General features: G+C 40.4%; 1 protein-coding gene across 21 annotated transcripts in view; it reads right to left on the bottom strand.

Annotated features, from left to right (window-relative positions):
• Positions 1–12704, bottom strand: part of TMEM206 (transmembrane protein 206) — a 118533-nt gene that overhangs the window by 28127 nt on the left and 77702 nt on the right. For 10 of the 21 annotated variants that reach the window (XM_046939651.1, XM_015283868.4, XM_040697856.2 and 7 more), the window contains 2 exons: positions 12001–12111; positions 10216–10375 (listed from right to left, as the gene is read on the bottom strand). The gene's annotated coding sequence lies outside the window, so the exon portion shown is untranslated. Of the gene's footprint in view, positions 1–2408; positions 7278–7954; positions 8207–9145; positions 9353–10215; positions 10376–11496; positions 11701–12000; positions 12112–12704 lie in introns of those variants that run through there. The other 11 variants (XM_040697861.2, XM_046939656.1, XM_015283869.4 and 8 more) reach the window with 5 other exon arrangements.

The raw sequence follows: 12704 nt of genomic DNA, 5'->3' as shown, positions 1-12704 counted from the left end.
AAAGATATTGTAGAGAAGGTATTTCACAACATTGCCAAGACGCTGGAAGCCAGAGGTAATCTTTTCATCCGCTAGGCTTAACTCGTTTACTTTAAAATAAACTAGGTATTTCAAGTAAGAAATGGGCCTCCAGCCCTCCAACCAGAGTTTGTAGCCTTTGCAGACAAAGATAAACTAACATGAACTTCTATAAGCATATAAAGGAGCTTTTCAGCTTGGAAAAAAGGGAGTAAATTCTTCAGCAGGTTTTTATCTGAATAATTATATTTGCTGTGTCTGCTAAACAGATTAATATATACTTAGGAGAACATTTAATACATAAGGAAATAGCTGCAAACAATTATTCCGGAATATTGTAGCATGCGACACTGCATGCTGTGTCAGAGAGCTTGGGTGTCAGTTTCTCATGATTCTGTGAAAACCAAAAGCAGTCTGGATGAGTCTTTTAAACGAATCTGGCTTATGTTACCCTTAAAAAAGTCACTCCCACTCCATTACGGTGTTTGATATAACAGCGGCAGAAATACATCGGGTTGCCCTGAACATCTCACCAAATGCTTTTTTTCACAGCTAGGAACCTGCTGGCCTCTTCTATTTCTGATTGCACACACCATTCATATTCACATAACAACACTGTAAGAACTGCATCGATTATTTACATAAATACTTCTACAATTCTATATTAAAAATACATTCTGTGTTTAATGCATGTGAACCGAAAGCAGAGACGGGCAGCACCATGTGAGTGGTGAAGTCTCCATGAGCCACTGCGAAGCACTGTGTTTGGAAAGCCAAATCAGTTCTGCTGAATGTTTATATTAAAAGCATTACATTTCATAACTTCCTCTAACTGGACCGTCCTTTCAGTTATATCTTTTTCCATCAACGCGTTTGGATGGACTGACTCATTGCACCTAAAAATAGTTTAGATTTACTTTATCTTTTTTAACTCAGAAAAGCAGCACAGAATGGATCATGCCTACATGCAGTTATCTGAGGAAACCTACTTTGCTATTTCAGCTCATACATTTTGTTGTCTGAAAATCACGGACCCACATATTAAGTTGATATAAATTCATATAACCATATAATAACCATAACCATTATGGCTCCTATGTGCAAAACTATCAGTCAAGAACCTCACTCCAACTTACAGTGTAGTAGAAATACTACCCTTTAAGCTATAGAGAATATTTCATTTATGGAAGCCTTTTATCCTCTTAGAAACTGAACATAACTGCAGTGCTGTTAGCAGAATCACCTCAGATCTATGCTAATGTTACTTCAATCCAAACTTTCTGAATGTTCTTTATTCCTGTGCTGGAGCATTTCTGTGTAGCAGGAGTTTGTTTTACACCTCTGGAGCTGAGGAAGCACACTTTGAATAGCAAGCTCCTGTCCTGTCAGGGAAGAGTCACCACTGTAATTCACAGTGCTATGTCCTGCAATGTGATCTTTTCAGAGAGGAAGAAAACAAAGGAGGAAATAGAGGAACTGCAGAGGAAGGAGTAGGAATGCAGCTGCACAAGGGAGTTGATACAAATGTCAGCATTAAGAGTTACCCCCCTCTACAGATTTTTAGCAAGTACTCAGCTCATAGATGTTCTGAAACAGCTAATAAGAGAGGGAATGGCACAGATATCATTTACCTGTCATTTACCTACGTGTACTTCAGAAAGCAGACTTCTGCTTCCAGCTATAAATCATGAATACCTCTAACTTTCAGACAATGCATTACAAGTTGGCCTTCGGGTTTATAAAAATCATCCTGATATGCCTCAGTGCTGTTTCCTTTTGAGACAGTCTACAGAGAGCCAGCTGCTGTCTGCGCTGGTTGTGTCCGTACATCGCATTTGTGCAAAGCGTCTCTCTGGAGCTTTCAGTTCTATCATGCAATATTCATGACAACCATCACTAACCTGCCAGCTGCACAGCCTTAGCATCCTGCCTCCAGACAATGCCAGAAGTTAATTCCTAAACACACAACCCCTGGAATACTGTGTTTTCCACAGTAGAGGCTCTGTCGTTTAAACTAACAGGATGAAATGAAAGACAGGAGAGCTGCTAGAGAAAAGATAAAGCAAGAGCAAGGGAGAGCTCAGTGCTCCCAGTTAGTCAACGATGTGGTTTAGCAATAAAATTAATCTGATCAGTTAATTTGTCATTCCAGCATCTATGCCAAAGCTTTGGGAAAGCTGACAATTTGCATGCATCCATTAATAATAAAATGTGATAGGGCAAAAAGGGAGGTGGAAAATCCTTGCTCTTAAGCTGTATGGAACAAACTGTGCCACCTTAAAATTACACATAGCTCTCTGCCTATTTGTCAAAATAATATACAGATATTGGGGGCACTAAATATTTTCAGCGTCACTGAGAAGAAATACATTCACACTAAAAGCAAAATCTGTAATTGCATTATGATTTTAATGTGCGTATTTCTCATCAAGAATGTCAGAATAATCAAATAGGAATTAACACTCCAGACGACTCCATCACACAGCACCTGACAAATCCAAGGGATGATGAGCTTCAGCTCTCCCTGTCACACAGTACAAAACATACAGTGGGTCCAACCCTGCCATCATGGTACAAACTGAAAGGCTGATACAATCAGGAAAAGGAAAGATCAGTAGGAGAAAGAGAATGAGAGTAGAGAAGAATACCCCAAATTGAGCAATGGAGAGGTAGTAGAAATTTGGATGCCAGCAGTCACAGTGGAATAAGAGAAGATCAGAGCCAGCCTTATTATCCAGTTGGGTCCTGCCTCATTATTTCAGCCTAGTGGAGCAGGGAAAGGCGGCACGCACATTTTAAGGAGAAAACTTGGAGATTTATTTGTATTTTATATTGCACGCAATATTGTGCATTTTATTTCTCCATCTACGTTGCTGTGATGGTTTTTGTTTAATCACAGTTCAAAGATGGGAAAGTGGAAAGCCTTACGTACTGCCTGAAGGAGAAAGGAATGATTTTCTTTAGTGCCTTGCAATGAAGCATCAGGGATAGATTTGTCAAAAAAAAAAAGCCAGCAGATGAGGGGATTACAAACTCACTCACCATAACAACTCATCATCTTTGCTAAGGAGTTACACATTTTCCAGAGGGAATCAATCTCCCAGAGGTGTTATCAGTAACCGCGTGCTTCTAAAATCACCTTTCAAAACTAAAGGCTGTGAGACAAGCTCTTACAGAAAACTTTATCCACAGGTGAATTTCAGAAACTTGTGATGCAAACAAGTTTATGAACGCTTCCTTCCCACTGACAAAGAATACAGAAGACTTGAGGAATGCAGAGTACAAATTATCTGATGTGATCAACACAAACTGGAGTTACCAAACCTGGGAATACTGAAGAAGAGAGGGGCAAGGGCCTCTTAATTTTTCCCTAATGGGCACCAAATGGGGATGTGGACACACTACTACAGTCCACTTGTGCTTCCTAGGGGGAAGTGACTCCTCCATGATCAGAAGCACTGTGGGACTTCTTCAGACAGTTCCCACACCGTACTGCTCAGCCCTGTTCCAGTCTCTTGCTGCCTTCTGTAAAATCAACTCTTTGATGTGAGTTGAGCACTTGAGACCACCTTAAGCGCGAACTTTGGACCAGCACTGTGAATCCTTTTGGTATACTACTGTCACCTTGCTCTTGCTCGTCTAGGGAGTTGCTGCAGGACTCTCCACAGCTTTAAGGTTCTCTCAGGGATAAGTCCATGAGGATTCAAAGCCTGATACAAAATCAGATCAGGAAGACCCAGTTTTCTAGTATTTCTCTTCATACTTTGCGTGTCCTTTCATAAGCATAATCCTATCAGCTGTCCAATGATGAGCATCCTAAGTATGACAGAAATATTGTGCAGAAGAACAGAAAAACAACACAAGCTAATTTGCCAGCAGCAGGGTTCTCCTGCACTTCCAAGGGGAGGAAAGAGCTCTACATATGACTAGCTTGAGGCCTGTCCAAACATCAAGTCTGTAAGGAAGATAATTATTTTATCAGCTTTAGTAAAAGCTGCTTATCGAGGTGCTAGGTGCCTTAACATCATCAACATTAAAATTCAAGGGGAAAAAAGACAGCAAAGATAAGGGAAGAGCACCTCCTATTGAATACCAAATAGCAACTCAACAAAAGAAATAATAAAAATCAAAGCCTCTTCATGCTCAGACTCTACTCTGGAAGCCACTTAGTTGGAAGATCTCACCTTTTCTCTAACATCAGTCATAAGCTTCATGATGATAAGGCACAGCCATTGCTTTTTCAAAACGAAGTGTGCCCCATCAGCCTGTTTCTGATCTCATCACAGTCACAAGCTATCCATAACGTTGTTTATCTTCTGTAATTTGTCAGACCAGGTTTTTCCCTCGAGTACTTTTACATTAAGTATTGCTTCTACCCACAGTTAATTCAAAACAGCTAAAGGAAGCAGGAACAGGACAGTAAAGTATGCGCTAATAGGTAACAGGCCCAGGGAGAAAGTTTAGGGAAAGTTTAAGTTGAGAGAGTAACTATTTCTGTATAAATGGAAATCACCTACAGGCAATTCTGCTTGTTTTTAGAAGCTTGTTAACTCTGGTATTTATGAAACTAAAGAAACGCTGTTCCTTTAGCAACAATCACAACAAATGCTTCTTAAGGTGGTTGTGAAGCATGGGTGTTTTTATCTAGAAAGCTTTTTTAGAAGCAGTACAAAAACGAAATTTACTTCTTGCTGTAAGTATGCCATCGAGGCAGCAGAAAGAGCAATCAAAGTTTGCTTCCCATTTCAATCTATGTTTCCCAGAAACTCCCCAGTAGGAAACTTTATTACATTTAGTCAGTAAATTTAATTTAGAAAGAGTTCTGTTTTCACTGTGTTTCTCTTCCCCCATGTTTGCCTGGATGGTTGCTTTCATAACAGTTTCTTTGGTTTGCTTTGTTTCTATGCAACTTGAAGTCATATAACAATTTTCAACTTGCGTACATCAATAAAAAGCTCCAACGGAGCTATGCTGATGTTCACTGTTCCAGAATCCAATTCCTCCTTTTCCTGGACCACCATAATCTATGTGGTCAGCTTTGATGTTTCCTATGGTGCTCAGAAACCTACATTCTCTATATTGTTTAGATTAAGCTCCAAAAGAGGACCTCTCAATTTGTGAACGTAATTACAGATCCAGTTTCCATCCCCAATTCTTGAATTAGACATTTGCTTCTGAATAAAATTACACTGGAACTTCAGTACCCTACTGCAGTCACCTGCATGCATCATTATCCCTTTACCTTCACAGCTCCTTTTGCAGAGGCTGTATGGATACATGCTGCAAGGAGTTCTAACAACACTAGCACAAATACTGTTGCAAGATGCAGCATCAGCTAATTAATAATGAGCACTGAAGCTATTGCCAAATCTAGTGGAAGGCTCTAAAAAGAAATCACATGTTATGGTGATGCTTATTCTTGATTTCTGGGGGTGGGATGAAAGCTTCTTTTCCAATTGCATGGTAATAGGTAAAATTAAGCAGCTCTCCAGGGCTTTTAAAGCCAAAGGTAACAGCCATACAGTCTGGTTCTTGATCTAAATGCCCACTTCAGATAATGGTGTTCATATGCATGATGAGGATTAGGGATTACTAACTGCAAAATGCTGGAATCCAGGAGTTAAAATGTACAGTATAGCAAAACACAGGTTTGCCTACATCAGCCAGTAAGAAATAACACTTACTATATCCCCTGTTTAAGGCTTAGTTTAGACTGTTAAAAAGCACCTCCATTATCCTTATAATTCCACTGAGACAGGAGAGAGCAAAACCCATCTGAAGACCAAATGCAGGCAAAGATGGAAATCAGAGGGACATTTTGTAGAATGATCCTGAGCACACATAAAGAGAGAAAAGGGGAGAGTTTTCTGAGCGCAGTGCTGTCTGAACGGAGAGGCCTGCATTACAGCCAAAGGAGCCGTTTCCTTCTGTCTATTTTCCTGCTTCATTCAGGGGAACAGGACTGCAGTTTAATCCCATTTTGATTACAAAGGATGTCCACAAAGACAGATCACTTCCTACCAACATTTTGAAAGAAATAAACCATAGATCTCACACACTGGCCAACCACCAAGGCAAAAAGTTACGTAACTTGCTTCACGTATACTGAGAAGCAAATCCAGCAAAATTCCTACAGACATCAGGTTCTTCTCATTCAGAATTTGTCATCTAGGGTTTTGTTCTGTTTTTAACTGTAAGTAAAACACAGTATTAATATAAGAAGGGAAGAGTAGGGGAGACTATGTCAAAACATATTGATGAAACTGAAAAAAAGTGTGAAGAAGGGAAGAATGGAAAAAGTGACCCAGTTCTCCCAATTCCCAAATTCCTGTGTTATCCTGTGTGAACCACTGAAACCCTATGCTCTCAGCACTCAGGTTCACCTGCCCTGAAATCACCGCCTAAGGCTTGACTCTGTCCTTCCCTGTTCCTCAGACCTCTAGAACACTATGTGCTGTGTGCTCACGAAACTATCTGATTCAGTGTGAATACAAACCAGAGATCTTGAGGTTCTTAACCTCAAAAGGATTTCTTACCCATTTTCCCACACATTAATTTCTGACACGTCAGGAGGCTCAAAGGAACAAGACAGTGTGCATACAGAAAGATCTCCCTTGCTCAAGCAACACAGCTGAGCGAAGCAAGGAGCTGATCGTGTACCTCCACACACACTGGTTATAAAAAGCCTTTCCTAATGTTTATTTTTCCAGAACAGAATTTCATGGGAAGCTCTGAATGCGTCTCTTCTAATTCCCTTTCAGAACAGAGAAATAAATAGAAGCTGCAGACTTTTCCAGAAGAAGGAAATCTGGCTCTTGTCTAGCTGAAGCTACCGCCAACTTCAACCCACTTGAACAAAAAAACCTGGCAGGAAAAAAGAAAACGTCTCTGGTGCATTTTACTATTTCAGCCTAACAAAGTATTTGCTTATATATTGTAACTACTGAGAAAGGCAGAACTGATTTCAACTCATTTTCTCAAATAATATTCAGTTATTGGCAGCAGGCTGCTTGATACAGTTGTGTTGAATGCTGGAAAAGAAGGGGCTGGTAAGAAGTGTAGTTGTAATACAAGAAAAAATGCATTTCTCAGCTCTTGTTCTTGTTTATATCTTCTTCTTACAGCTTCACACGCTGTGAGTTGGCAAGTCCAGGCCTGGCATTGTGTCACTGCAGTCAGCTGGGCATCTCTGACAGCTGGTTTTCCACAGTGGCCTATTTATCTCTGAGATGCTTGGCTCTGAGAGGTCAGCCTTCGTCCTTGTAAGCGAAACAAGAGAGACATCCAGTGGCCGGGTCATATAAGTGCATTTTTAATCTAACGAGACAAACTCCGATTTTCTAACACATTCCATGCTCTTATCTGTGTAAGAAGCCACCCCTGTGCCAACTAGGAGAGATACAGAACCAGAGGAAAACTATTCCTGTGGCTGAAGCGCTGCTGCCACCTCTGCTGGGTATTCCTCCTGCCACCTGCAGACACTCTCTGTGCATGCTAAGTCCTGTGTGTGGTTCTCAGTTTCTCTCATAAGCTTTGCTTCATTATTTTGATTCTCAATTGGTGGAATTGGTCTTAAATTCCATGGAGCTACAGCAATTACTGTCAACCTAGAATCTCGTTCTAAACATCTCATCGTTCCTATGGGTGCTTTTCACATCTACCATCTTTCATTCAAACATTTTCTCCAATTCTGTACTACTTATTTTTATCAGTACAGTAAATCGTTTTCCTAGTCATTACTGATACCAGAGAAGTCCAGAGAATCAATGTGGTAAATCCTGACATTAAGTGGCTTGATCTTCATGTAATAACAAGAAGATACATAAATACAGCTTCTTTGGAAACACACCAGCACGCGAGCACTTACTTAGAAACTCAAAAGCTCAAAGACAGAATGAGTAAACGGAGGAAAAACAGAAATAAAGTTTTGGACAAATTACTAGCAATAATAATTTACAAGTAATTTATTTGCTAAAAGCAACTGACATGTATTAATAATTGATTTTTTTAAGGGCGTGACCTTCACAAACTTTAAAAATATATACCAATAAAATCTGATAAGACAGGAAGGAATGGATTAATCCTCCTAAATTTAATGAAGGACTGAATGCAGGTGATTGCTGACTTCACTAACAACAGTGTCGAATGAGGAGATGTGGTTACAACTGATGGATCTGAGCAAATATCCCTGTTTTTGGAAAGAAAATTGAATACAGCCAGTGAAGTAAAGAGCAATCACGTAATGTGACACCTCAGATTAGTAGGATATGCTGCTTGTTACTTAGGTAGAAAACTGACAGACTCAATATGAGAAGAAATTTGGTTCCTTTCCTACCATACACATGTACAGAAAAATGCATCACACACAAGCTAAACAACAGATCAAGCTGCAGTAGAAAACACAGAAGGAGATATTTCACTCTACTGTGCATTACCCTGCAAGGTTTTTCAAGTGTGCTGCTGTTGCTACTACTACTACTAGAGAAACAGTAAAGAAATGTCCACAAGGCACTTCTTACTGCTGCCTAGTAAAAATTCCTTGGTGTGATTTTCATATCAACACTTATTCTGTGCTTGAATGAAATAAAACATTTCTTAACTATCAAATATCCATTGGGCTTGATTTTAGTAGCTAGCATCATTAGAATGTACGTTCAGGCTTTATATCAATATATTCCTAGACTTGAGAGTGACTGAAAAATCAGAGCGAGTATTTTTCCCTTGAGATTTTAGACCATATCTGATGTGATTGGAAAGCCAAACAGACTCTGTTGAAGCAATTGAGCTATAATCAGCAGAAATCAAAAGCTGAAATCAGAATCTCATGTTCTGAACATCAAGTACACTCTCTCTAATAATCTTTGGACAAAGATCAGTTCTTTTATTATTTTATCAAAACATTGCTTTCATTCTTGTGTTTTTAAAGGAGGCAGAACAAGCAACATTTGGAGAACTATTAGATATGCGGTATAACTACTCTTTTAATTTGAATTCTTTTTAAAAAAGAGGATGCATCCTGGAACTGCTGTAAGGCAGAGCTATTCACATGCCCAATTGTAGGGATCTAACACGGTACCCACGTGGCATCCCTCATCAGCAACCCCCACAGGCAATTCAGAACACTCACCTGAGGAGTTTATGTCCTTCCTGCTGACTATGCAACGTGGGCCATTGGACTTCATTATCATATCACGTTTGTAAGTGATCAAACACTGCTGCCTGTTGGTGAGCATTATTCTCTTATGCAGGTGGAGGCCCATGGCTCTGACTGGGGATGTACAGTGTTCAGATTTCAAGCCTCATCAACAGAGAGGAATCTCATGACTTGACCAGCCTGGGGAGGGATTTGGCATTTAACTAATGTTGTTAGCTAGTATCCAGGTCCTTGTGTGTGGTGGACCACCAGTGTCTGAAAAACCTGTACATCAAGTACAAGCTGTGTTGCATCCAAAGCAACCCACCTAAGCAAACAGCAATTTAGTATGTTACTTCCATTACTCCTATTTCCTCCACAGGAAGGATTGTGACACATCAAGCTGCAGCCCACCTAGCAGAAGGGCCACCTCCCAAAGTAGCTTTGAGCAGTGTTAAATTAACTGCCCAGTTGCCTCAACTCAGAGCAACTTAGCTGGAGGACCTGCCCATCTGTCAAGTCTAGAATAGCGGTGTCAGAAAACAGAGACAAAAACACTTGCTTCAAAGCATTTAAAAGCAAATCCCAGTCTTCTTGCCCATTCATAAAAGAAAACGACATCACTGACAATTGGGCATTAGGAGATAACCAATCTCCATTTTATGACCTGGGCTGCTATACGCCAGAATAGCTCTGTAGCAACAAATTGGCCTAGTTGGGCAACAATTCAGTAATGCACAAAGCCATGGTATATTACAGCCCTGGCAGGGCACCTACATAAAGACCATGCAGTTCAGAATTTGCCTGCCCAGAGGCAGTTTTGTCTACAGAAAGCTTTTAGGCCAGGTAAGTGAAGGGCAAATGACAACTGCATTCCTACCAATCTGTCTTGATGGCAACTGGCAATTCGCATTCACATTTGAACAATCAAAACTGGATCGCTCTGAGCTGTAATCTAAGAGTTAGCAGTGTAACTGCACAACCCCAGCCTGAATGCTGATTTTTCCATTATACAGTGACACCTTGTGATCAGTCTTGGACTCATGAAAATCATTAATTCTTACCTAATTGCTGTACTCTGGAGATGAAAAGTCCTTCAGATTTCTGCCCCACTGGGAGGAAAAAGTGGCACTGGTTGAAGTTAGCACTTGGTTTCATAGGAGTTTCTTTCTTTCTATGCTTATTCTTGCAGAAGTGTAGATAAAAATCCTCATGAATTTTCTCCTGTTAGAAGAAAGGGCAATTATCAACACGGTAATTCATGGAATTTTCACCTAGTTCCGTAATAATATACTATTACATATATTATATTATTATTACACCCACATGTATTAATGTATTATTACACTTACATGGACACTAGAAACTAGAAAATATCATTACTTTTTAGTACAGGTTTTGTTCTTCTTTTTTGTTTGTTTAATTTAAAGGTTAAATCAGCAATTAAACACTAATTAATCAATAATTTATTAACGTAGGTCCAAATGTATTAACAAAACATTCTAATATAAGTATATGAAAAGTAAATTAAATTTGAAATCAGTTTTAGTGTTGTATTTTTTCCCCCTTAGCTTCCAAATTGCTTTGAGGTCTGTTACCACAGGTAGTAATTCACTGAGGGAAAAGTTACAGTCCTCTGATATTTACGTATGGTAAGAACTCACCCTGATTTTATGCAAATGTATAAAAATACCATCTCTGAGACAGGACTCTCTGACAAGTGGCAATACAGTTCTGTTTTCTGTGTTGCAAATTCTTTGCATTTAGGGTCTTGATTTCATCAATAGCCCACAAACACCACAATAAGTAGCTATTATGGTCACTCCCCTCTCCATACAGAAAACAGTAGGGAAAAATGACATTGAAAGCGTCACCAAAACTTCACTGAGTTGAAACGGAGCAGTAACTCAAATCTCTTGACTCAGAATCACAGAACAATTTGGGTTGAAGGGGACCTTAGAGGCCACCCCACCCCAACCCCCTGCTGTGGGCAGGGCAGCCCCCCAGCTCAGCTGCCCAGGTACCCATCCAACCTGGCCTTCAGTGCCTGCAAGGATGGGGCACCACAGCTATTCCGGGCAGCTGTGCCAGGGCCTCACTGCCCTGAATGAAGAATTTATTCTTAATATCTGAAATCTAACTTGATGTTTTGTGCTTTTCCAACAAATATTACTCCACGTGCAAGTTCAAGAAACAGCACAGAAGAATGGCTGAGGCAGTGAAACAAAACTAAACCTGAGACCAAATTACGTTAGCAAAGTAACACTATCACAGTTAAAATCAATTTTGTTACAAAGCTCCTCTGTTAAAAACTTCTTCCTAAATGCTCGTTATGATTAAGCAACCTTCTCAAGGCAAGATGATTCTTCTGAAACAGCGTTAACGCGTAACAAATACAGAGAAAGAAGTGCCAGAAGGCTCCCTGCTCCTGATGCGAGCTGGCAAGCAGAGTGTTTCACCACGAGAGGGCAGTACAAGGCAACCAACTGGAAATGCAGCAGTGGGCTGAGAAGACTCAGGGCAGCAGCCCTGCTGAGAAATAGGACAACCTGTAAGAAGAGGACTGTGTGGTAAAATTAAAAGAAAAAAAAAATTGGCACGCTTGTTTTACTGGGACGTGGATAGGTGCACCAGCATGCAGACACAGCAGTGATAACGCTGGGGGTGAGCTCCGGTGGCCAGGCAGAGCACACGATGGGTCTTTGCTCCTCTGTTGGGCTGGGGGTCAAGAAGCCACTAAGATTCAGCACTGCTACTTGGCACAGACTCTCTTCCAGAGACCTGGGCAGAACTCTGATCCCATTTATATTTCCGAATCATGGCACCAACTTCAGTGTAGAAGTTCCTACCAATTTCTGATGCGGAGATGACGCCAGGTGAAGAGAGCTCTGCAATATCAGCAAGTGGATTAGCAGGACAGCCCTGAGGACTTCTGCAACGGCAGCACAGGATGAACAGGACTGGAATGAGAGACGTGATATGAGTGAGTGTTACCTCAGATGTGGAAAAAGAGATGCAACTGTACATATCAGAGAATTTGGTTGTCCCTCATAAATTGTATTTAAGGACCAAATTAGCCCAAATTAATAAAAACATGTACAACAGAGGTATAACATAAATATGTAAAAATAAGCAAATGAAGTCTACAGAAGGAATAGTCCCATGCTAAGATGTGTATGACTCGGGCAATGGCCTGAAGTGAGGAGAGCTATTGAACTATTCCAAGCTCTGATGGAGATCAAGCTACTTGGTCAATCTGTTCATCTATGTCTATTTTTTTCTGTATAAGAAAGGACGAAGTGCTTATGTCATTGTGAGAACTGTAAGTAGTAAGCGCTCGATAAATAGCAAAACCTTCCAGCATTACACCTCAAAAAAGTAAAGCAAGGTATGTCTTTACCCGAGGGAAGGACAGCTCACAGGAAAGGAGTGAATGGGCAGTCGAACAGCCGTCAAAGCACACAAGTGCTGTGATTTACAGTACAAGAAACAGCACGTTTGAGGTGAATACCTAGAAGGGATTTACTTGTGTGCAGCACGAGGGGCCATTAGC

This window comes from Gallus gallus, chromosome 3, assembly GCF_016699485.2.
Source record: "Gallus gallus isolate bGalGal1 chromosome 3, bGalGal1.mat.broiler.GRCg7b, whole genome shotgun sequence".
Classification (NCBI taxonomy): domain Eukaryota; kingdom Metazoa; phylum Chordata; class Aves; order Galliformes; family Phasianidae; genus Gallus; species Gallus gallus.
Note: the sequence above shows the minus strand (reverse complement) of the source record. Positions and strands in the feature narration are given on the sequence as shown.